This window comes from Sturnus vulgaris, chromosome 6 (assembly GCF_052056855.1).
Source record: "Sturnus vulgaris isolate bStuVul1 chromosome 6, bStuVul1.hap1, whole genome shotgun sequence".
Lineage (NCBI taxonomy): Eukaryota > Metazoa > Chordata > Aves > Passeriformes > Sturnidae > Sturnus > Sturnus vulgaris.
The window spans coordinates 18,035,716-18,060,119 of NC_142248.1; the positions used below are offsets into that span (position 1 = coordinate 18,035,716).

The window sequence follows — 24,404 nt, forward strand, 5'->3', positions numbered from 1 at the left end:
TTTTCTAGGATTCTAGATATTATTAGCAATTATATAACTAAGTGCAAAACAAGGAAAAGAAAAACAATCCTAAACCTTCATACATTGCATTTTTTTACCAGGAAACTATGTGAGCATATGCTAGTGCAGTTTAGCAAAAGAAGTGTAGTCCAGTGTTATACCATCAAGGCAGGAATACTAAAATTGACATAGCACTTGGCCCTTCACCAGGAACAAATCTACTTCTCTATATATAATTATTTAACCGATATTCCTGACCATCTTCCCCTAGGTATATGTCATGGGATGTATCAAAAACTGATTCCCTCATTTTTCTTCCACAGGTGTAAAAACTGTAAGGCTGTCCCAGTCAATACCTCCTTCAGAGTGACTAGCTGTGTCTATATATAAAATCCTGTGGCTGGCATTTGTTTCTTGCCAACTTCAGCAAGTAAACCTTCTGATGGATATCTACAGTTCAGGCTTCAGTACAAGCACATGCTGAGAAATGTCACCATCTTTTTGGATGGACTTCTTGTGAATCAATATTTTAAAGTACAAAATATTTCAAGTTTGAGGTTAAATAAATTGTTTACTTCTAAAGGGACATGAATGGATTAAGGAACCAATACTTTCACAAACTGGTTCTTGTAAGTATCATTCACCTTTTGTATGGGTCCTAATTTTCTTTATGTTGTGTTTTGGGCTTTTATTTTCATACTTTTGTATGGTTTTCTGACTTTAAATCTGGGCAAAGATTATTTCTTACTGTATTTTTAGGCGTTTTTTATTATGTGATGTCTTTTTAACCTAATGTATTGGGTTTGTATAGCCAGGTTTTGGTAGAGGAGGGGATTACAGGAATGGATTCTATGAGAAGCTCCCTGAAGCTTTCCCATGTGCAACAGAGGCAATTCCAGGTGGCTCCAAGATGGATCTGCTGCTGGCAAAGGCTGGGCCAATTAGAAAAGGTGATAATGCGTCAGTGATAATATATTTAAGAAGAAGAAAGAAAAAGTTATTGTGCAGATGTCATTGTGTCCGGAGAAGACTGGGGTGAGAATATGGGAGATGAACAGCTCTGCAGACACCAAGGTCGGTGCAGGAGGTGCTCCAGGCACTGCAGTGAATTCCCCTGCAGCCCAGGTGAGGCAGCTGTGCCCCTGCAGCCCGGGGAGGACCTGGGGATGCTGACATCCACCTGCAGCCCGGGGAGGAGACCCAGGCCAGAGCAGGGGCTGCCCTTGCAGAGGCTGTGACCCCATGGGAGGCCGGTGCTGGAACAGGCTCCCAGCAGGGTCCTGCAGACCCATGGAGAGACTGCAGACCCATGAACCCTTTTTTATATTTTCTCTCCCCTGTCCAGTTGTAGAGGTGACTGATAGAGTGGCTTTGGTGGGTGCCTGACATCCAGGGTCAATCCACTATACTTATGTACTCTTCTAAATTCTAGGAGTTATTTCTGTAAAACTTTCTGGCATTTTTTTCTTTATTGTAATTTCCAGAAAATACAGAGTACTATTGTGTAGTATCTGAGTATCTGTTTAACACCTTAGCATGAAAAATAAACCCCATGTCTCTTTAATAATTTCATTGATTTTTAAAATACTTTCATTCTATGTTGTTACCCAAACAGATTACTGCAGGTAATTGTGCCACATCTTAGATGGTCTTTCATATACCACATTGACAAGTAAAAGTACCAGAATAATATAGAAGAGAATGTAGAGAATAAAAGTGTAGATATGAATTACAGACACTACTTCATAGTGTGAGGGAAATCAACTGTGCTGTAACTCTTACACCTTAGAGACATACTCAGCTCATACTTCCTTAATGAGAAAGAGGGCTGAGATTGAAATAGTACTGTGTAGTTTCCAGAATAAATGTATAAACTGATCTTATTCTATGTAAAATGTATTTAAACTTGCCAATTATATTGCTCTCTGAAAAAACCTCTCTTCCTAGGGAAAAACGAAATTTCCAGCACTGTCATTTATACATTGCCTTTGGCCCAAACATTTATTCTATTGAACAATGCCCTGAAGCTTAATGTGCTTGTTCTTGCCAGGATGCCACTCTTCCCAATGAAATATACTTTTTAAAACTCTTTTGGATACCTTAATCCCCTATTCTCTTATTTTTCCTATTAAAGGCAAAAATGTAAGAACAATTGTGCCCATGATCTTAGAAGTTCTTGGGAGTTTGCAGACAATGAAATGTGTCGGGTTCCTTTTTCTTCATTTTCTGCACTCATCATTCGCCAACAGCAACTACAAGGGGGAAAAAAAGGAATTATGCAATAACTACTCTCAGTGACACACTTGCAGCTGATTTTAAAATTCCCAATAACTTATACAGGTATTTTGAAAGACACAAAGTCAACATCATCATTTACACAGATACATTTTCTGGAAAAAATTATATCTTTAAAAGCATTTCTACTTATAGCAGCAAGACTGAAATGAAACACAACTGCCAAATAACTACTAGGTTTTGAACAGAAAAAAAGGTTTATATGGTAGTGTTAAAGTAAAAATATTCCTTAGCTGAATTTTCCCCTTAGACAGTGTAAATGTTGTATAAAATCCAATAGGAGTGGGATATGTATATGAGAGCAAAGAATTTACCCCCTGTGCTTGTATAATCGAAAATTAAGATGGTTTAAAATGGCACCCAAAAGATGAATGAATTTCCAAGGAAATAAATTAGGTTCGAAATTACTATTGGAACATATGCATTATACAAAAGATCATGAAATCCATTTCATCTGACATATTGTACAATGAGCTACAAGAACATTTGCAACTGATAGAAGCATGTAAGATCTCATGTATTATTCCTACAATAAAGATTACACCACAGAAGCCAGATATTACATTTCCTATTGTGATCTACCAACCTGAAGGTCATGAACCAGGGATATGACTTGAGCACCCTGGTCAAGATTTTGAGTTATACCTTGCACCACAGGAGTTAAGAGCCTTTTTCATATCCTATGCACGTTTACTTACCTGCAGCAACGTTGTCATGTAAAGTATAATGAAGAAAAGGAATTAGAACACGCATTTGGAACGACTGAGGGAGAAAAATATATCATATAAGGCAGAAGTCATCTCCTACAGGAATTTTACAACTGCAGGGATAAAATAGCCCAGATTTAAATGACTGTATGTTTTCTTAAAGATCCCAAAGGAAAGCAACATATGGATGTTCTATGTTTAACATAATGAAAAACAAACGCTCAAACCCCACAAAATTCCATTTAAAAAAATCTGAAAACTGCACTCAGAATCAAATGCAATATGTCTAAGAAAATACAGACCTGTCATGAGCATGGTCTTCTATCCAGAATTATTAAATCTTCAAGGTGAAAGCAACCTTTAGAAAGATTTTTAAAGCATAAGAAAAATAATAAATACATTTTCCACATTTTTTGCAGAAAGTATGTGCTTGAAAAGAGTCGTTTTCAGTCAGATGGAGAAAATGCAGATGAAAACAAGAGGAGGATTGTGTGGGATAGAACCTCACAATGTCTGCAATCTCTTTGTTCAGTACACATTATTAGTTTGAATTCAGGACAGAGTGACACGGGCCCTTTTTGTTTCTCTTTGGTTGCAGTTCATCTGAAGCCTATGACATTAGAAATACTTTCTTCCAACATGGTGAAGTCTGGAGGTGTGATTTTTGAATACAACTGAGTGGACACAATGCCCAAAAGCCTGAGGAATGCACCGTTCTTGGCAGTGACCCTGCAGCCATCCCAGAAGAGCAGCCTTGGCACTTCCCACTGGCACATCAGAGCAGCTGCTGCTTTTTCCAGCCAGAAATAAAAAAAAAAAATATCCAATGCACCATGCATTTGCTGAGCCCTTAGGAATCAGCACTTCTATTAGACTTACTGTAAAATAACTAAAAGCAACAAGGTTCAGAAAGTGTTTGAAAACATATACCCACCACCTCAGAAAAATATCAAACTTATGTTGAAATCCATTAATATTTTTTTTTTAAATCGATTCAGTGGAATTTATATATATTTAAAGTTGAATATGAAATGAATACAAAAAAGCAGAAAAGGTAAACATGAAATAAAAACGAAGTATAGAAGTACTTTGTAAAATTTATACTGCCACTTTGGGATCCTGTCTCCTGGCTTTTCTGTAGCTTAAAGCAGACCTGGCTGCAGCCATTCTAGGAGCAGTGATGTACACTCTTTTAAGCAAAAGGGCTCTATGGTGCAGCTGGGGAATTGTACTTCAGAGCCGCCTGTAGGGCCGGATTCTGCATCAGAAACTCTATCAATGCTTTACTAAGCTGCAAAACTACTGACACGTGTCTCAATTTCTTCAAGTATTGAGTTACTCCTGTGGAGCAGAGGATGCATTAAAAATGTCTGCAGCCTCCTCTGAGCCAGGCACATGCAGCTGGAAAAATCTCATTTTCTCACTACTGAATGTCTTTGTAGGGTAAGGATAGATAGACTTTTTAAAAAAGTCTTTTAAAAAAGTCTTCACAGTCCTCCAGTATTAACATATTGCTCTGATAAAATCATAAGAGGCATGAATGTCAAACTGGACATTTAAAGTCTGCACTACCAGATGGACTAGCATATACTTTTTGATGTTATTTATATTTGTCCCACTCTACTCTGCCCTGGTGCAGCCTCACCTTGAGTAATGTGAGCAGTTTTGGGCACCACAATGTAAAAAACTCATTAAAGCTATTGGAGAGCATCCAAAGGAGAGCAGTGAGGATGGGAAAGGCTCTGGAGGGGAAGCCATGTGAGGAGCAGCTGAGCTCCCTTGGTCTGTTCATCCTGGAGGAGATTCAGGGCAGACCTCAGTGCAGTTACAGCCTCCTGTGGGGGGAAGAGGAGGGACAGGCACTGATCTCTGCTCTGTGACAGGACTGAGGGAATGCCCTGAGGCTGGGTCAGGGGAGGTTTAGGTTGGATATTAGGGAAAGGTTCTTCCCCCAGAGGGTGGCTGGGCACTGGAACAGGATCCCCAGGGAAGGAGTTGGGACTAGCTTGACAGAGCTCAAGAATCACTTGGAAAATGCTTTCAGGTGCAAGGAGTTGTACTTGGTGGTTTTGTGAGTCCCTCCCAACTCAGCATATTCTGTGGTTGTATAGTTCTATGATTTATATTATTATTTCTACAGAATTGATTGCTTAACAGTCACCAGCTGGTAAAGTCTCTAAGATAACACCAGCTCCATTCAGATCTCGGTGAGGGAGCTGGAGGTAAAATGTTGCATATCAACAGTGCCAATGCTGGTTTACTCAACCACTCTTACATAATAAATCTTACATCAGTAACATGCACAATTTATGGCAAACAAACGAGGGATTTCACATGCTGCTCAGATTTGTGTTTACGCCAAGAAAGAACATGGCCCATAAATAAGATTGTTTGGAAAACATTTACTGCTGTCATACTGATAATGCATTTTAAATCCTGGGGTTATCAAAAAACTGGATTTTTTTCCTCCATATTGTTTGACAGCTGAAATTAAACAAATTCTATTGAAGTACAAAGCTAATAGAAGGTTTACTATGTGTGTCATTAGCACCATCCATATAAGGAAACAGAAAATATGAGGTGTGGATTTTTAAAATATGATAAAATGAGAGCACCATTAGATGCATATGAAGGTGTGACTTCAGGCCAGGCATTTACTTATTAGAATCAAAGTGACTCTATCTTACATTTGTAAATAATCTCTGTTATGTGACTCAAGTTGACATCTTTCAAATTATTTTCTTATGCCAAAAATATATATTGCATTTGAAATATGTTTTAATTGTTAAACCATCTTAATAAAATATACAACATAAAATTATTACCTTACCATACACTGTTAAACTTCTTTATTTTCGGGCATAGCGAACCCTAACTGATGTACTTAATTTATAAGCTGCATTTTTTTTTTTCGTTCTTTCTTTAACATTCTATTATTTATATGGATAATCTCAAAACTAATATGCTGGATTGTTTAAAATCTTGTATCAGAGCTCAGGCTCAACACAAACATTCCATTGTATTTCATTTTGCTTTCCTTTTCAAGGAAAAAAATTGAAATCTAGTAAAAAAATGAATTCTAGTTGTGTCTGATTCAAAAATGCTGTAAACCATAAATTCCACAATTTCTGCATAAAATTTGGATGACTATGTTTTGAAAAATTAACATAATCTCTGAAGATATTTATTTATTAAGGCAATTAGATGAACATACTATAATTTTAACCAGAAATCAGAAACTTAGAAAGTGAAGAAAGGTTTTGGTTTGTTCCATTAGATAATGCAGCACACTTTTAAGACTGTCAGTTTTGAAACGAAAGTATATTTGGAGTGCTTGCTTTGGAATAATAGATAGTGCTAACTTCAAATTTATGCTTAAATGTGACAAACTGTTCTGATGTTTATGTTAGCAAAGTTATGGACAAAATCATGAATATATATACAAATTTAAAGTAAATGAAACAATGTATTTTTTAAAGATTCAAATATAAAGGCCACCTTAGATCATGAAGAAGTTTAGCCCCCATTTAGGAAGGCCTTTTTCAGTAATCCCCAACCATAGGGGTATTTGCATCTGTGCATCAATATATGCTTTTCTCCCATACATTTAACTGTTCCCCTGTGCTTCTTGTCAGTTTATATCATTTCATCTTAGGTTGACTTTTTTTCTTGTGTTTCGCCCATGATTGTCTTCCATTTGTTAGTTTTTGTTAGAGAGCTGCCAGGCCAGAAATACTTCTCATCTACATAAAGGGAATTTTAAAATGCTTATTTCTTATGGTTAAACTCCCTAACATCTCTAGATTTTCTTTCTGTCTTTGAGAAGCAAATGCTCAAGGCAGAATATGTATGCTACATGTGCTGATGCACATGAAAGAGGTGAAAATATTTTATAGCTAGCTATTGTTACAGATGTATTCACATATATTATTCTCCAGCCCATTCTCAAATACACTTGCTTCAATGGCCTTGAATTTGAACATTAAATGGTTAAAAATGGTTAAAGTTGGCTTTCAGGGTTGTTTTTTCTGTTTGTTTGTTTGTTTTCTTAAAGCAATGCAACTGCTAGTTGTTGATAGATTAACAAACACCAAAGCTGGATCCTTGTAATAGAGGTATGGGCTATATATGTGCTTTAAGAGAAGAAATCTTTTCTAAAGTTGAGTTTTTCATGTGGGAAAAAAAAACAACAAACAAACCTTCCCTCACAGAAAATATAGATTTTCCAGAATTCAAAAGCTTACAAAAGAAAGAAACTTTTAGCAAAGTAAAACTATCTGGAAGCTTCGGGAGAACTGAATGATGTGATTGGCAACCTGCATTCTGTTACTTTTATGTTTATGTACACTTCTATGCCTGCAGCACATAAATACTGTTTGTTAAACTTCTGTTGTTATGGCAAGTGGAAATCACTGCAAAAACATATAAGCATGACAGGCAGTTTCTGAGTAAAAGTAGCCACCCATAACTTTCAAAACAGTTCTTTAAAAACTGGTCTACATTTCTACTGATCAGTCATATTTTTCGATGACATTCTTCCTCATTGAAAGACATTTCTCTGAAGTAAATTATACCAAATGTAAACTTCTGCTGATATTATTGATAGTCAGATACGCTGTACAGAAAAGCAAACGAAATGGCTGTGTTTTTTTCATTTTTAATCAAGGAAAAATACCACTAATATTTTTTGCATAGAAAAATCTAAACTAAATATAGAAGTAAATACTTATCTCTCATAAAATGGAAATAAATTCTTTACATAAGAAACATAAAAAGGGAAGACTCCAGCTCATATCAAAGCATTTCTAATAACTGTTTGCAAATAAGCACTTGCAGCTAGGAACAGATGCACAGTGTTAAACCACAAGTCCATCTATCTAGCAAGTATCCTGCATCTGACACTGGTTTAAAAGAGATATCAAAGAAATAGCACAAGAAAATTCATAAGAAACAAGCACATTCCCCTAGAAGACTGTCCAAGCTACCAACTATTTCTGTCTGAAAGACTTTAAAAGGCAGCCTTGCATGCTCAGTTTTGTCCTGACCCCTGATGAAGTCCTAGCACAGTCCAGTGCTATGGAGCAGAGCTGCAATGCCCATGGGACACTGCTATCCCTGTGCTTATCCTGCACATGACACCTGCAAGATTCCCTTGGCACCCCTGTGCTAGGAGTGAGACATCTTAGCCTCTCCTGGTCTTCCCTTCCATGCTGAGTGCAGCATATCATACTTTTGTTCAGTCTATAACACACTTAGGTTTGTCTGTAGATTTTCTTTCAACTTGCAGAATCCCAGCCTACAAAGATGCCCTGCATTGGGAAGCTGTTCCACACTGTTGGTCATTTTTCCAAATCTTCCTTTACTCTTTTTCAGTTGTGCTTTATACATTGCTATGAGGTGAAAGGGATGATGGCTGCCTGCATGATACAGATTTAAAATTTCTTATGCATTTTCTTCCTAATAATTCCTAATATTGAGTTTGACTCCTGAGCACAGAGATGATTGAAATCATTGGTTTATAACTATTTAACCTTGAGATCTTGCTTTTGAGTGGCAATGGTCAGATTGGGACAATCAATCCCAAGAAGTTAGGATTGTTTTTTCCCCAGGACATCATTTTACATTTACTAATACTGGATTTCATTTGCCATTTTATTACTCAGTCTTAGGAATTTCTTTGCAGCTCTTCAGATAGAAGTAGTTTTAACTACTAATGCCCCAGTGTCATCAGGAAATTGCCACAGCATTCATCCACTTTCCTGAACAATCTATATTGAGTAGAACAGGTTTCAGAACCCAGCAGAACTCCAGTATAACTGTATAACTTCCCATTTAACTTTTTATGTTTTTGTTATGGGTTTATTTTAGGCAAAAAAACCCAAACAAACAAACCAACAAACATTTAATGAAGTAATTTCGGCTTAGAGTTATGCAGTTTTACTTTCCAAAAGCAATTAATTTCTCGATAGTTTATGCATTCAAATGTCAGTGGTTTTCTTAGAGCCTCTAACATCTCTGGAGCCTGTTTATAGTTAGTTTCAGGTGTATAACTCCCAGTTATTCTCCTGTTATTTGCATTACTTTTAGATGCTTTCCATGAAATTAATACAATTTTCTTAAAGAGCTGGAAGTAAAGCTACAGCATTGCTAATACAAGCACATGCATATTAACAGGGAACTTTCTCCTGACACCATGGCAGCTAACAGACCCGTTCTGAGATTTTTATCACTGATAAACCTTTTGTGTGTCTAAGCTTAAACAGGTGAGTAGTTGTTGGGAGTACTGCTCTAGTAAAGAGCTTCCCAAGTGCCATGACTTCTTCTTTTTTAGCATTGTAAACATTCTGTGTAAATTCAGCATACAATCCCCCTGTGCATTACAGCAACTGTGACTTGAATGGGAGTTTTGTGGCCAGTATGGAGCAGCCACACCAGATTCCCAAAAGAGAGTGAGCTGCCTGCTGGCTGTGCTTGTAGGATCCTGTGCTGGTAATATTTCCCTTTAAACCTCGTATGAAGGGAAAAAAATTGCTGAATAAGGCCAGTCAGGAATACTTTTTAAAAATTTCTGCCATTATACTTCAGCAGGTTTTAGGAGTGCCACAGGTTTTTGCCAAATGTCATCTTTATGTTCTCTTTGTCTTTCTTCTCTAATGGAGTGTGTACAATAGCATGCATATAACTCCCAAATAGGGAGAGAATATTAGCACAATGTATAAAAAATAGCATACACATAATACAAAGAAACATATATGATAAGACATCTAATCTTGACCAAAATAACAAAAATTTGAATAAGCAATGCTGATATGTCATGGGTCTTCAGTTCAAATTCTTGAAGATCCTAAAAAAATTAAAAGAGGAAATAAAACCATTTCTTATTAAGAAACTAGATGTGGGTAAAGAAAAAGTTTAATTACATCTAATCATATTTGCAGTGATTCATGATGGCTATTTACATCAAATGATTTTTTAAATATTAAGTACTAAGTCCATTTAAATGTAATAACTTGTATGGCAAATTTTCATTTTTATTTCGGAGCCCTGCTATTTTAAAATTTGTCATTAGAGCTAATAAGAAATTATATTGAAACTACTGCATACATTTAAATGAAGCATAAATCAATTATTGAAGCAAGGAATTTTTTCATCATTGTAATGATTATTGGAATAAATTTAATCTTGAGATGTTTCATAATGAAATCTGCACTAGTAAAAAAATTACATGGACTTAATTTTTACTATGTGCTGTTTAAAAATGTTTCTCAGTTGCAAAACATTTAAGGGAATATACCAAATCCACAGAGCATTCTAGACAAATAAAATATAAAACCTAGGCTAATTTGCCCTAACATGCTGGAATTCTGTAACTGATTTTTTTGTCAGACAATAGTCTTGATTAATTATTTTACTTCTTTATCCTGCAGTCTTCAGAAAGAACTGCAGAGAACCAAGGTGATTATAACCAGGCTTCTAATATAAACACATAAAAGTTCACAAAGCTTGGAAAATTTTTAAAAGTGGAACATTTATACTTATCTGCATCTCATTTAGTAGAAAATGAGAATAGCTGTAATGTGACAGCCACAATATCTGACCAGTGTATTGCTATGAGAAGGGCAGCAGAGTGGATGCAGATGAGGTGCCCAGTGACCATTTCATTATTCCCAGTTCTTTGTAACCAGGCAGGTGGAGCTGTTTGGTCAGAAGATATAATGGCTGCACTTCGGCAAACTATGAGGACAGGGCCAGTCACTGACAGAAACGTCTCCAGCTGTGCTGAGAAGGTTATTCTGGCTTCATCCCTCATCCCCTCTCCCCTGTTAACCATGCTGACCTCATTTACCTGTCATCAAAATGTCTTTGCACCTTGTTTCCTTAGGCACAAAGCACTCCTCCCAGAAAGGTCTGCACTGCACTAACTTCTTGATTATGGTATCTCCTCCTAAGGCACACTCTGTGAGAGATGCCTCTAAAATCTTACAGGACTGGTTCAGAGGAACATGGAGGTAGCTGGCAGGTACTTTACCCATTTCTGATAGGGATGCATATACAAAATTAAGGACCAGGCAATTTAGATTTTTGCTTGCCTTGAAACCATCCCATTGTGCTGTGCCAATCTGCACTGTGCCTGCTCCTTGTTCAAAGTCTGTGGCCTTTTTTCCAAAACCTGGTACAGAATTTTCATTTTTCTTCTATGAACTGTCAAACTGAGTGTCATAGGTATTAAAAATAGTAGTGGCTGAGAATAACACTGCACAATTTGCCCCTATAGAGGCAATAAAATTCCAGAACCTCTTTCTACCCTACAGTGCCTCTTCTACCACAAAGACATCCTTTGCAGGGATGGATTCAACTTCTACTGGTTAGGAGCACAATGAACAATTAGCATCTATATGTTGTTCATAGGATGATATGCATCGTATCAACTTTAATATCGGAAGGTTTTATCCTTTTTATTTTCTTCTGAAGAGAACACTGTCTGCAACTGTAGTTTTACCCTTAAGAAGACTGTCAAAGTTCTTTCAGCTGGGTTGTTCTTCGTGCATTTTTTTTGTTGAATAAAATATTTGGGTATGGATATAACCATGTATCCTTGTCAGAACACTAATATATATATATATATATATATAAATGTTTGAGATGTTGAGTAATTTCTTTTTTTATAAATACATAATTCTTCACTGTATCATCAACATGTTTCATAAATATATGCAACTACAGTAGAAATGTACCAAGTGGAAATGAGTATTCATAGTCGCATTAGTTCTACTGTTCACAGAAAGTTCCCAAAAGGACAATGAATCAATAAGGAAACTTAAATTCCCTCTGTCAAATACAAATATAATGTGGACAATAGACTCCTGGAGATATACCCTATGATCTTGGCATAGGAAAAACTTCTGGGTTTAGCAGGAATGGTTTGCTTGGAAAGAATTTACAATAATTAATTCTAGGTTATAACAATACTAAAAACATAAAACAAAACTTCCCTCAGCTTCTGTGGAACCAGAATTTATCAACTACAATCTCATGTTTCTTGTGTTCTTCTATCTTATAAATGAAAACAGTTTGCAATTTTAGAACTTTAATCTTGCTTCTGTAAGAAAAAGGTGATCCTATTATCCTGTGTATCAATGTCTGTTTCTCTTAACCATGTATGATTTTTAACTGAGTTTGACCAAATTTTAAGCGAAGTTGACAGATGTTGTGTAAATACTTCTCCAGGTAAAGTGCCTTGCCTGAGGGAAACATAACATACTTACCCATGACAGATGCAGGAAACAGAGGATGAAGCCATTGCAAACCAGCTTCATTATTATTCTGCCTTCAGAATTGCATCTTTTTTTGAAAGGTGCAGGTTTATTAGACTGAGCAGTGCTAGGGAATCATTAAGACATGATTTCTAAGTTGGACTGTAATAATTTGATCTATGATGAAAGAAATCCCTGTATTTTACATCAGTTTTCACTCAGTTGAAATAAAATGTAAAAAGACAGTTATACCTAGATGACTTGTCCCTTCTTTTTACTGAAATGTATTCTGATTCCCAAGTTTATTTGAAACAAAAAGGTGTACTTATGGATGATTTACCCCATGTCTCTATTCACTATGTAAAAAAAGAAATTAGCTCCTTTCAGTTTATTAAGTCCACTCCCTACTATCACTGTATTGTTTCAGACAACATCATCACAAGGACCATGTATTATATCCTTTTGAATCCCTTTGAGTCATGGTTTCCCCATTTTTCCTGTTTATAGTACTATTAGAAAACCCTGTTTTAATATTACTAACACTATGTTGAAGGAAATAAAAGGCTAAGTATACATAACCCTTTTAAACAGTCCTTTGTGCACTGTTAAAATAAAACTTGACTTGTAATGGCTCTGCAAGAGTCAGGGCACTGAATTCCAATTATCTTCTATCTTTGCTTTTTTAATTCCTTGTTTAAAGACAGAATGCTTTTTCTCCTCTCCCATTGGGAAAACATCTTCAAGAAGACAAGAGAAAGAACCTGGAGGATAATGTTGCCAGCAGCGTGTCAGGGATGATTACTGCAAATGAAAAGCAAACCTCCTGTTTTGACATTGGGCAGCCAGTAGAGGAGAGCTGAAGGAAGATACAAAAAATTGCTTAGATATACAACTCAGATCAAAACGATATAATTGTTAACTGATATTCTCTTCTCACAAAGCCTGCTCAAAACCAGATTGACTAGATTTTGTCCAGTGTAAGAGCAAGTGGTATGTCAATATGACAAATGGAGACATGGCTACAAATGGCTAAATCAAAAATGCCTGTGGTGCATATAAGCTACTGAATCAAAAGAGATGGCCCTGAGTTTCTGTCACTGGTCAAGAATTTATTTACAGACAAGATTTAAAATTAACAGAATCCGTATTAATGAAGAAATCATAATTTACTGGATATACCTTGAAAGACATCCTTAACCCAAAAGGGGAAGAAATGGGGAAGATGGGAAATCCTCTATTAAAGTATTAAAATCCAAAAGTGAAATGAAAATAAAAATTTAAATCTTTTTACTCTACATCAATTTACCACATCTATGAATTCCTCACTCCGATTTCCCATGCAGTTAGCATGAAATTTCCTCAAAAAGATTAAGGAGAGTATCTTCACAGTAATACTTCACTGTATATCAATGATTTTAACTTTTCTTTTACAACTACTTTTTCTGACATTCAGCTAACAAGTTATAAACCCAGTCTTAATCACTGTGTTACAAGAGCTGGGATTAATTAGCCAATACACAAACGAGTGGACAGATGTGATACAGAAAGGTTACATCCAGTATTTTTATAACTGTTCCCTAACTTCTGCTACATTTACATTATAATTAACTGCATGGCTAGACTGCCCAATCAAGTTCTAATTGATCCTAATTTAGTTAGATAAAGATGGATAAATTAGAATTTCTTAACATGAGCTGTTTGAGCTGTTTACCTCTTATTCATGTATACTGGAGCTCTTATTTTCATATCTGCTACTCTGATAGTAGCAGAGGTCAAACCTAACTCCAGCTGCTTCCACTGGGATGCTCTATTAGGTTGTCATGGGCAACTCAGGTTGCTTAAGAAGTGAGCAGAAAGAGAATTCTTCATCTACCAGGACTTAATTAAGTTCAGGGTACTTAATTAAATGTTCCCTACTCATGCCCCAACAGTCACCTAATCCACATGCCTCAGATTAGGTTAAAGCAGAATTTTCCTAAATTGTTTACAAATAGTTTGCCAAATCTTTGCCACTAGGTTTTACAACCTTTCCTCTTCCTACACTGCAAAACATATGTTTAATACCTTTCTCTATCACCTATAAAGAAGAAACATTTCTGTGTTTATTTTCAGGAAGCAGAATAATTAATGTGGTTATCTTTTCTGTGAAATGTATGTAAACATAAGTATTCATAGTAAAAAGAAAGGCTAATGTAAAATTTAAGAATTATAAGAGGTGAAAAAAGAAGTAGAAAATCTAATCAGGTTTGCTGCCCTTACCCAATGCACTAAAGAGGAACTTTACCTCTAAGGAAGGCAAACTTCCAAACTGGACAGCTGTGTTACTGTGTCTTTTAACCAGTTTATAAAGTCATATGAACCAACTATCTCATTACTGCAAGTTGCAAAACACTTAATTTATTCATAAAAATTTGAGTGTTCTATTTTACAATGTGTTAATCCAGGGGGATCAGAAAATTATTCTAATAGTGAAACATTTAAGTATTAAGTACTGTATATTTTATTGATTTACATGACAGGTGAAAATATATCTCAGTTATAAGGCTGTCAGAATAAAAGAACCTCCCACAGTTTCTACCTAATATACATTTGGGTGCAAAGAGTTGGTATTCATGCAAAGAAGAGTTTAACCTCTGAATAGTACAATATTACATGTTGACCCATTTTTTCTTCTTCTTTTTTTTTCTTTTTTTTTCCCCTTGAGGTGCATCTAGAACTAAGATACACTTCATGTTTACTGCTCAAGGAGCAAATAGTTAGATTTTTCCATGAAAGTTGGTTCTGAATCCCTTCCAACCTCAACCACTCTGTAATTCTGTGAGAGCTTCCTCAAGTTTAGATCTAAAATATCAGCACAAAGCTCCTGACTCTAATGATTTCATTGCCTTCATTAGGCTCTGGATTACAGCGAGATGCACATTATTATGATGCATTGTATTTGTCATAATATAACTGTACCATGTATTTCTGGGGTCAGGGGAATACTGTTCTCATGGCCTTTGCACAAAGACAAAATAAGTGAGTCAAAGATCTGATGTTAGATCAATTGTGTATATAAGTTTGCACTGATTATGAAGGATCATTCATTTAAATGTGGTATTTTGCTAAGATGTTACAATGCTTTCCAAGGTATTAATCATGTTTTCTAAAATATGTAAAAAAATGTAAAATGTCTCCTATGATGTTGACCTATCTCCAAAAAGGACTAAGTGTTCAAAGTCTTTAAAACTTCCTCTTATAAGATGGTTCTGTATCCTCCTTCCCCCAGCTCTGGCATGAGCACTGTGTCACTTTACTCAGACACCACAAGGTACTGAGAGCAGGTGGCCTTACAGTGGAAGAAACTAATCTGAAATATATGGACCATGCACAATTCAAGTTGGTTTGTGAATAATTATAAATCAGAACAAAATCAAATCCACTGGTGAACAATCCAGACACTGGGAAAACAAACAAAGACTGAAATTCTTCAGCTAAAGTTTTTTTTCATACAAGCAGTTCACCCAGCTCTATTAAAGCTGCTGGAGAAATCTCATAGAAGAAACCCATTAAGCACTTCAAGTGTGTTATTTTCGCTCTGGGCTCAGAGAGTCTTTTTCTGTGTCATTGCACTGGTCCCACTCAGATGAAACAAGCAAATATAGAAATATTGGCAGCTTTCATACTTGCTTTTTGTCCCAAGCCCAGCGGGTGAACAGCCCTGAATTTCCTTGTTTGTAAGCTTTTCTAAATGAGCCTAAAGGGTCTTGCTCATGAAGGTTGAAATATCTGGCAAATAGTAATAGCTCTAGATTGTAGCTTATAATTAAAATTGCTTGAGCCAGTTCAAAAACAGTGAATCAAGCCAGAACTTAGTCCATTGAAAAATCCCTCCATTTCAAATAAGGCTCCTTTAGATAATGAAAGATTTAACAGTTAAAAGTTCAAATGCAGCAAAATATTATTAGGTAGTATTTTCTTTTCAAATTATGAGTTCTGGTCTCCAGCCATGATTTACTGTTCATTTTGTGTCATCTGTGAAAGAGACAGCTTTCCTGGAGAAGTAAGCTGCAAATTACTACATTTTACAGACTTCGGCATTGTGTCACAAAGAAGAATTGGGTTGGACAGAATAGAAATAGGATGAATGTAAAAAGAGGAGTAATATAATAAAGATGAATTCAGTGAACTTGAATCAGAGAGGGAGCACAGCATTCAGAATTTAAAAACAAACAAACAAACAAACAAACCTCCCCCCCCCAAAAAAAAAGAAAAAAACACCTAAAGCAAAACAAAAGGAAAAAAAAAAAACAGATTTGGGAATATTAATCAAACTGAGGGACAGGAACAAAAACAATGGAGGATCTGCTGAGATTTAAGAATACAAGCAGGAATTTAGGGGGGGAAAAAACACTGAAAAATATTTTATTTGTTTTGTCTCCAAAAAACTGTTTTTGACTGTGGACCTTTAAGAAGCAAAATTTCCATAGAAAGGTAAGGTGCACGTGATCATTCTGCTTCAGTTTAATCCCACTAAATTGAAAGCTAAAATGTTTTAACTTATACATTTTAGCTGTAAAAAATTCTTCCCTGAGTTTTTATTTCCACCAAGAGGAAAAAGAATAAGCATCTATATTACTTTACACCTTTGCTATTTCATTAACACAGATGATTTTTGGGTCTAGGTTTAAAAACATTTTTTTATCCAAACACAGCTAGAGAGATACTGTACAACTTGGATGTAACTATATCCAAATGCCTTATGAAGATCAAACAATAAGCAGAAGAATGAAACATATTGACACAAATGTAACAAAGACCTCCCTAGGTTTGAATTATTTCTCTTATTTCTCAACTTTTATACGATTTATTGTAATGTACTTCTTTCAGCTAAATTGGAAGCACCATTTTTGCTACCATTTGCTCTATCTGCCTTTTGGTGTAAGTATAAATACATGAAAATGGATAAATAACAAAATAAATAGAATGAAATTACCATTTCAGGTTCCAAAAAAAATGATCTCTCCCACTTTTTGTTTTACTGAAACATCTTCCTTTACTGCTGTGAAATTTGAGGATAAATTCAAAAATAAATGAATATACAAAGTTCCATTTGGTGCAGACTGCTTAATCACATTATCAAGGTCAGTAATGAAAAACCTCAATGCACCATAGTTCCCCATTTACCTTTTGCTACATAGTCTTCAAAAAATGCCTATGCTAATCCTAACTACTTTCACATTTCCTTTGAAAACTGTGAAAAAGATTAATATTTTTGAAATCTTCTCGTAACATAATTGTAATACATTTCATACTTTATATAGTTTGCTAATAAATGCAGTCAACTCATGAATATATACAGTGATAAACAGGAATAGTATGTAATCCATATTGTTCACTATCTGTAAATATAAATGATGAAAAAAATGTTTCAAGAAGCAACACTATCACTACTAGCCATGGGCTTCATGGTATTTAGAATTAAAATAATTTATGTCAGCTATCAGAAACTCACAGAACACACATAGCCTTTAGAATCACTTGTTTAGAACTCACTCTGTACTTTATATTCTAATGCTTCTCTATAATATGATTTGTGAATTCACAAAACTTCAGGCTCTGCTAGGCTTATTTCCTGAGCTATGCTTGCAATCACCTCCAGCTTTCTGAGAAGTCAGAGGAGACTATTGAAGGACTATATCCACTTTGATGGCATGCCTGTTGTTTTGTTTACAGCAATAGTCATAAGCAAGCTGCAATACACTCACTTAGGGGATTGGATAACAACATGTAATGCAGAGGGAAAAACGTCTGGAGAGGGAGGGAATATATTTTCTCTTCTCAGCAACAGATACAGTGGTGGCAACAATAAAAGTTGAAACCGGTTAGCAGTTCAGTGGCTCATCAGACTGGAACACTGATCTCATTTCCTGCAAATCATTTTCCCCACATGCCTAATGGTTTGATCATCACTCATTTTTTTAAAAATTACCTAGCCATGAAAATGCCTGAATCTCTCCTTATAGTGAATAACTCTAAGGAAATAGGGTTTAGGAATTTTACATATCTTCTGAAAACATTTCCAATCCCTAAGAATCAAGAAAAGGTTTATTGTGAAAACCCTCTGTTTAAGCTGCAGCACTTAAAATGGTTGCCTTGGTAAGAATATAGAAAGACCAAGCCATAAACACAGCTGAAATGCTGGACAACTTTTTAATTATCAAAGGTGATTACACCTTTGTCCAAGAAATAACACTGCCACTACTAGCAATGGTGGTTGTGGTCATGGTGTGGAGAACAGTGAAGAAAAATCTCATGTCACTTCGGGTCAAGTACATCTCTTTTTAGACTACAGATTTTCTGGACAGTTTATACTCACTGATAAAGAGTAAACAAAACAACTCAGTCCCTCAGACTAAAATCTCTTATTTCTGCAATATTGTCTTCTCTGACCTATTCTCAGATGCTTAGAGAAGATAGTTCAGTTCCTCCTCCTGAATGGAGAGTTGCACTTCTTGTTAGCAGTATAATATATGAGATCTCTAAATTTTATTTGTCTGCAAATTCATGCACATCTTTCTGCCATTCTAAATGATATTCAAGCACAGTAAGACTTTCACTGAGTTGAAACCTTTTATTTCAATTGAGCTATAAAATGAACATCTAACTCATTGAGAAGTTTTCTTATGTTCTGTTGGAAAATATCTGCCCATAAAATTTCTGAATAGCAACAATTTTTGTGTCCCATCCAAAGAAATCCAGCAGTGAATATCGTTAGAATGGAATTAATACAATCAAATTTTGGCAGTTGTCCAAGTACAACATATCATACTTGCTACTGTTCATGGCATGCAAAATGCAATGTTGGAAATAAAATTTGGGATATGTAAAACAGAGTTGGAAACCTCTTGCTGTTAGATATCACCCATAGTACATTAGGTAACCTGATATTTTAAAGCCTCTAAATGAATTCTTTACAAGGCTGCTTTGGTTTTGGTAATATTTATTTGTAAAAGTAATAGTAATAGTTGCCCTACCCTGCAAGAATTTCAAAGGGTATTTCAAAAGAGAATAAGTACCATGATCTCCACATTAGATAGAGAAACTGAGGTTCAGGGTGAGGCTCAGGAACAGGGTGTGTTAATACCCCATGGCAATAAACAAGCTGGTATGAACACAACCTGTGCATCCAAAAATTTATGGTCATCTTCTTCTTGCCGAGTAACATTGCCTCCATAGTTGTTTTCTAAGCAATCCATGTCTTTCAGTACATTATTTGTCACTATGAGTGTTTGCAAAAGACTGTTTGATCACTGTCCAGTCACTATTTGCAGCCTTTGTCCTAATCTCCATGTAATCCCTTCAGACTTAACTGCCTCGTATCATATTCACAAGCCACAGAAACTTGTATCAGAGAAGCACAGACCTGTAAAAGACATCATAATATGTATCTGCTATTACCATGAAATTGTGGAACTTTTCACAGGAAACAAGAGCTCTTGATGATTCCTACAGTTAGTAGAGTGCTTTCTCATTGGCAGCATTGGATGGGAAGGATAACAGGTGGCACAAAGCATAGAGGGAGAATTTATACAGGAGCAGCGCAGAGGCTCTCGTAACACAATCACAGTGATTAGCTTCGTCAGACATAATTCTAAGAACCAAATTATGTAGAGAAAGGCTTTGTTAGCACCTGTGCACAACAGCAAAGAATTACAATTTTACCTGAAAGAGATTTTCACCTCTTAAGGAATTTCAGTGTACCTTTTCTGGAAAGCTGAGGTAAATAGCAGTGCACCTGTCAGTGACATGAAAAAGAGTCATTTCACTGTGTGATAATTAACAGATAAACATCAAAACTTGTAGTCTTCTGTTTTTTAAATTCAATTGACAAATAATATTCACGTGATGTCTTGATAAATTGGTGTTCCTCTATAGTAGCAGCAAATGTTTCTGCACAACTAGAGTTTTGACACCACATAGCATATTGCTTTCTATTGGCATCTTATTATCTTTTCAATAGGATGCATGGTCAGAGAAATTACTAGAACTGCCATTTTGAATAATAAAAAAGTCAAAGCAGTTTTTAAAGTTGGAGACATTGAAAGGTCTTTGGTTATTTTTTTCTTAATAGCTGAGTAGTTTTTTGAAAACTGATTATAACTAGAAGTGGAACTTGTCAGATTGTGAACTTCAAATACTGTTTCACACAATTTTAAAATGAAATTTCAAATTTAAATAGCTTAATCAGTGAATATATCACCTTGTACGTCCAAGAGAATTTACAGAAGAACTTGTCTATCACCTACCTTGACAATTTTAGTGACAGCAAAAAAAAATTTAGAGGGTTGGGTTATTTTATAATCAATCTAATGGCCTTTCTCCCTCTCAAATATAGGTCGTTTCAAGGTCATTTCATTCAAGCCATCAAATAATCATAGCATCATTCAAATAATTTAATGGTCTCATATGCAATAAGCCCTTTCTCATAGTTTTCAAATTAAGATCCTGGGCAGCAAGAGGAATATTCTAGGGATGTATCACTATTTCCTTATCCTGCTCTTGTACTCTTTATGACACATCCAGTCCTGGCCATGGTTTCATTTGGAATATAAGGATGGACAGACTTAATATGATCTGGCACTACTGTTCTTATTAGGGAGCATTATAATAGAAACAGAAAATTGTTAAGCAGTATCAGTACTGGTCTCTCTGTCGATGATACCAAGAACTGAACAAGATCCGAACTGCTAAAAGTTTGTTCTCTACACATGGCTTGAAACGTGCTGGGAGGAGAGAAAACTAAAATATGCTCTACCATTATAAACACTTTTCTTGTCCTGTGAAAAAAGCAAGCTTTCAAACTGTCATTTTGCAAAATCATCAAATACATGCACTTTCACACTGAGGAAAGAAATTTCAGCACAAGTACATGGAATTAGTTATTTTGTGGGATTATTTGTGTACATATACAGTAACTATATCTTTGTAATATTATAAACAGCTGGTATAACATAAAATAATAAATATTCTCAAAACAAAGGCATCAACCTACTTTCATACCAACCCCACATAAAAATGCCAACAAGACAGGCTGTCAATACACTTGAAAGTCAATAACATCATGCTGTGCTCTGCTGTTAAAAAGAAACTTTAAAAAAATCAGAGATAAGAGTAGAATGTTCATCATTAGTCCTGCATCTGCAAATGCAGAGACAACTAGCCCCAACAGCTCAAATGCCCACATCTTTCACCCTCAGTTCTGAGAAAAGTTGGTTCCTACACAAGCAAGACCCAGGGTTGGAGCTACAAAGGTGTTTTGAGCTGGAGCACAGGTCCAGCAGTGATTCTGTGAGGAGCATATGCAGAATCCTCTGTCGTTACTTCAGGAAATGACAAGGTTTTGGCATCATAATTTAACATTGCAGTGTGGTCTCAATCATTTTATATAACATTGTTTTACCATTGTCTTGACATAGTAAAGTGGTCTCCATAGACTTACATTGGCATAATTTTGCCATCGTCTTGACACTGTAATACAGTCTCTATAGACTTGAATTGAATTTTTGTCATTGCCTTGAAATTGTAATGTCCTCTTCCCAGCTTGTCTTCATAAGCACATCCTCAACATAATGTCATCCTCATTCTGAAACCACTGGGCATTTTTTCTATTAAACTTCAAAAAAGATACTGCTTGAAAGCTGATCCTTGCATGTAATCAGTGACTATTTTAAAGCTCCTATCATTGTTTTACAGGGTTTGAAAGAATTTGTCAAATCAGAAGTTGTTCCAAGAAAATCCAAACACTAGTGTGCTGAAAGTATATGCAAATACACTAGGCATTTGTGCATTTAAATTCAATATTTTCTGGCTTTTAAGAACATCTTAGGTTAGGCCAGGTCATAATGGTTTTGATTCTGTATCCTCTACTCTGTAGGGCTGCTTAGAACACTTGATAAAAAAGCATGAATTGATTAAACTAAGTATGCTTCCCAAAACCACAGAATCTTTGCAGCTCAAGATCACTTCAATCTGTTTTATATGATGAGTAACTAAGAATTTTGTCTTATATTGGATAGATCTCTTCAGGACAATTTCGTTTTAAGGATTGCTACTACTGGTTCCTCTTCTTAATAGTAAAATACTGAGCCAGCATAGCCATTCAGCTTTAGTTCTTTTGAACAAAAAGTACAAATCAAAGTACTTTCCTTCCCTCATCAAGATGACAGCAACATTCCACATGTAAATTCTTTTTGAATTTTTCCTCATTTTAGAAAATGCCATTTGAGTCTTTTTTTCTTGTGGTGTCAAACGTGTGGTGAAATAATACTTTAAAGAAGAAACAGTGCTCAATATTTGCAGAATACTTACAGGTAAGTGATGCTGACTGTGGAACTAGGAAATTCTTTGGTTTTTTTACCAACATAAGGTATGTGACTCTTAGGGATGGTGCTATGCAGGGCCAGGAATTGGACTCTATGGTCCTTGGGGATCCCTTCCAACTCAGCATATTCCATGATTCTGTGGTTTCTGAAGGAAGGTTTCTTTTCTAAAGGGTGCTTTCCTTACACTGCTTATGGAACATAAGGCAAACTGATTTATACATTGGGCAAACTACAGAGACTCATTTGTAATCAGTCAACTGACCTGATTGTCAACATACTGGTACTCCTCTTCCTCCTGTGTCCTGAAGCATATTCCTACAGAAATGTAGGGAACTCTTCACTGAACTCCAGCTGAAAGAAACATTTTCAACATGACAAAGTACAACATTTTTAGGAACATTAAGCTCAGCACAATATTCATACAATCTTTTCCTTTGAAGGTGCCAGTGAAATGGCTTTTGCTTTACTAGTAACAAATTGCAGGCATACAAGAAGAGTGAAGTTAATTTTAATGATGTATGAAATGATTAATATCATCAGGAATAAAGAGACTTTACCTGATGATTTGGAATGCAGAAATAGTAGAACAGAATACTGACATTCACAAGTTGCTGGTATATCTTAATTAAAATTGAAAAGCAATAAGGTGGCACCCTGTGTTGGAGAGGGTGAGTCAGACACCTAAACACAGCTGCTTATGGTCAGCCAGAAATGCTTGGGTGCTCTGCCTCTACCCACTCTGCACACTCTGGAAGGGTACAGACTTCCTGTAGGTCTTATCTTCTATCTGTCAGCTCTTGCAGAAGCCTTGCAATAACTCAAAGCACTTCAAATGGCCCCAGATACCTGTGTTTGTGCATCTAAATCACATCCTGGAACCTAAATTAAATTTAGATTATTTGGGCTTTCACTGACTTGTGTCAGTGAAGTGAAAACAGCAGGAGTAATGTTAATGGGCTTTTGATAGCATGTAAATACTGCTTGTGGCAAGCACAATTTATGCAATTTGCCTACTAAAGGTGGTACAAGGTGTTTTTTTTAAACAGGACTTCAGAATAAAGCTTAATAAAAGAAAATAGTTGAAAATTATAAAATAAAACGTGTGTCAGGGAAAAAAAAAGCAGTCAGGACAATTTTAATAATTTTCCTGTTCTTTTACAAACCTCAATGATACAGCAATGATTTGACCTAAAACCTGTTCTTTCTCTCAGAACTTAACGTTCACTTTCCTTTGTATCAAAATAGCATTTGTCATAATAAGATGCAAAGTAACTGAATGCTATGTAACACAACATGACACAATACAGTTAACAGAATACATTTAAAGGACAACACTTTTATTCTCAAATCAGATAGCCACCGTCATTTCAGAGAACAGGTATCTAATTATAAGTATGTGTGTGGACTCATGCAGAGCAGACAATGAGATGTCTTGGCTACTTGCAAACCAGCAGATACTGTGGTTCACTGAATTTCCAGATTATTTGAGGGCAGTTTGTCACATCTCTAGATATTTTTTTAATGAGTTCTTTTTGCATTTACCAAGCTCCATGTTCATTGTTTTGTAAAATTCTATTTGTTCAATTCCCATCTAATACTCCTGAACTTTTCCAAGCAAAATTAGCTAGTGTCTGAGGAAATATATATATATATATATATACATATTTATATATACATACAAAATTTAGCCTTGCAAAGATTTTCTACAGACAAATTAGACCAATAGCAGTAAATTTACGGTGTTGAATTGAAACATCATAACAAGAAAGATGACCGGAATTATC

The 24,404-nt window shown here is 35.6% G+C and overlaps 1 long non-coding RNA gene across 1 annotated transcript; it reads right to left on the minus strand.

Annotated features, from left to right (window-relative positions):
* Nucleotides 1-3,304: 3,304 nt before the first annotated feature.
* LOC148223332 (uncharacterized) lies at nt 3,305-22,946 on the minus strand. Its single transcript, XR_015804322.1, has 3 exons — nt 22,883-22,946; nt 19,961-20,033; nt 3,305-3,360 (listed from the first exon to the last, which is right to left on the minus strand). It is a non-coding gene; the product is annotated as an uncharacterized LOC148223332 (long non-coding RNA).
* Nucleotides 22,947-24,404: the final 1,458 nt, after the last annotated feature.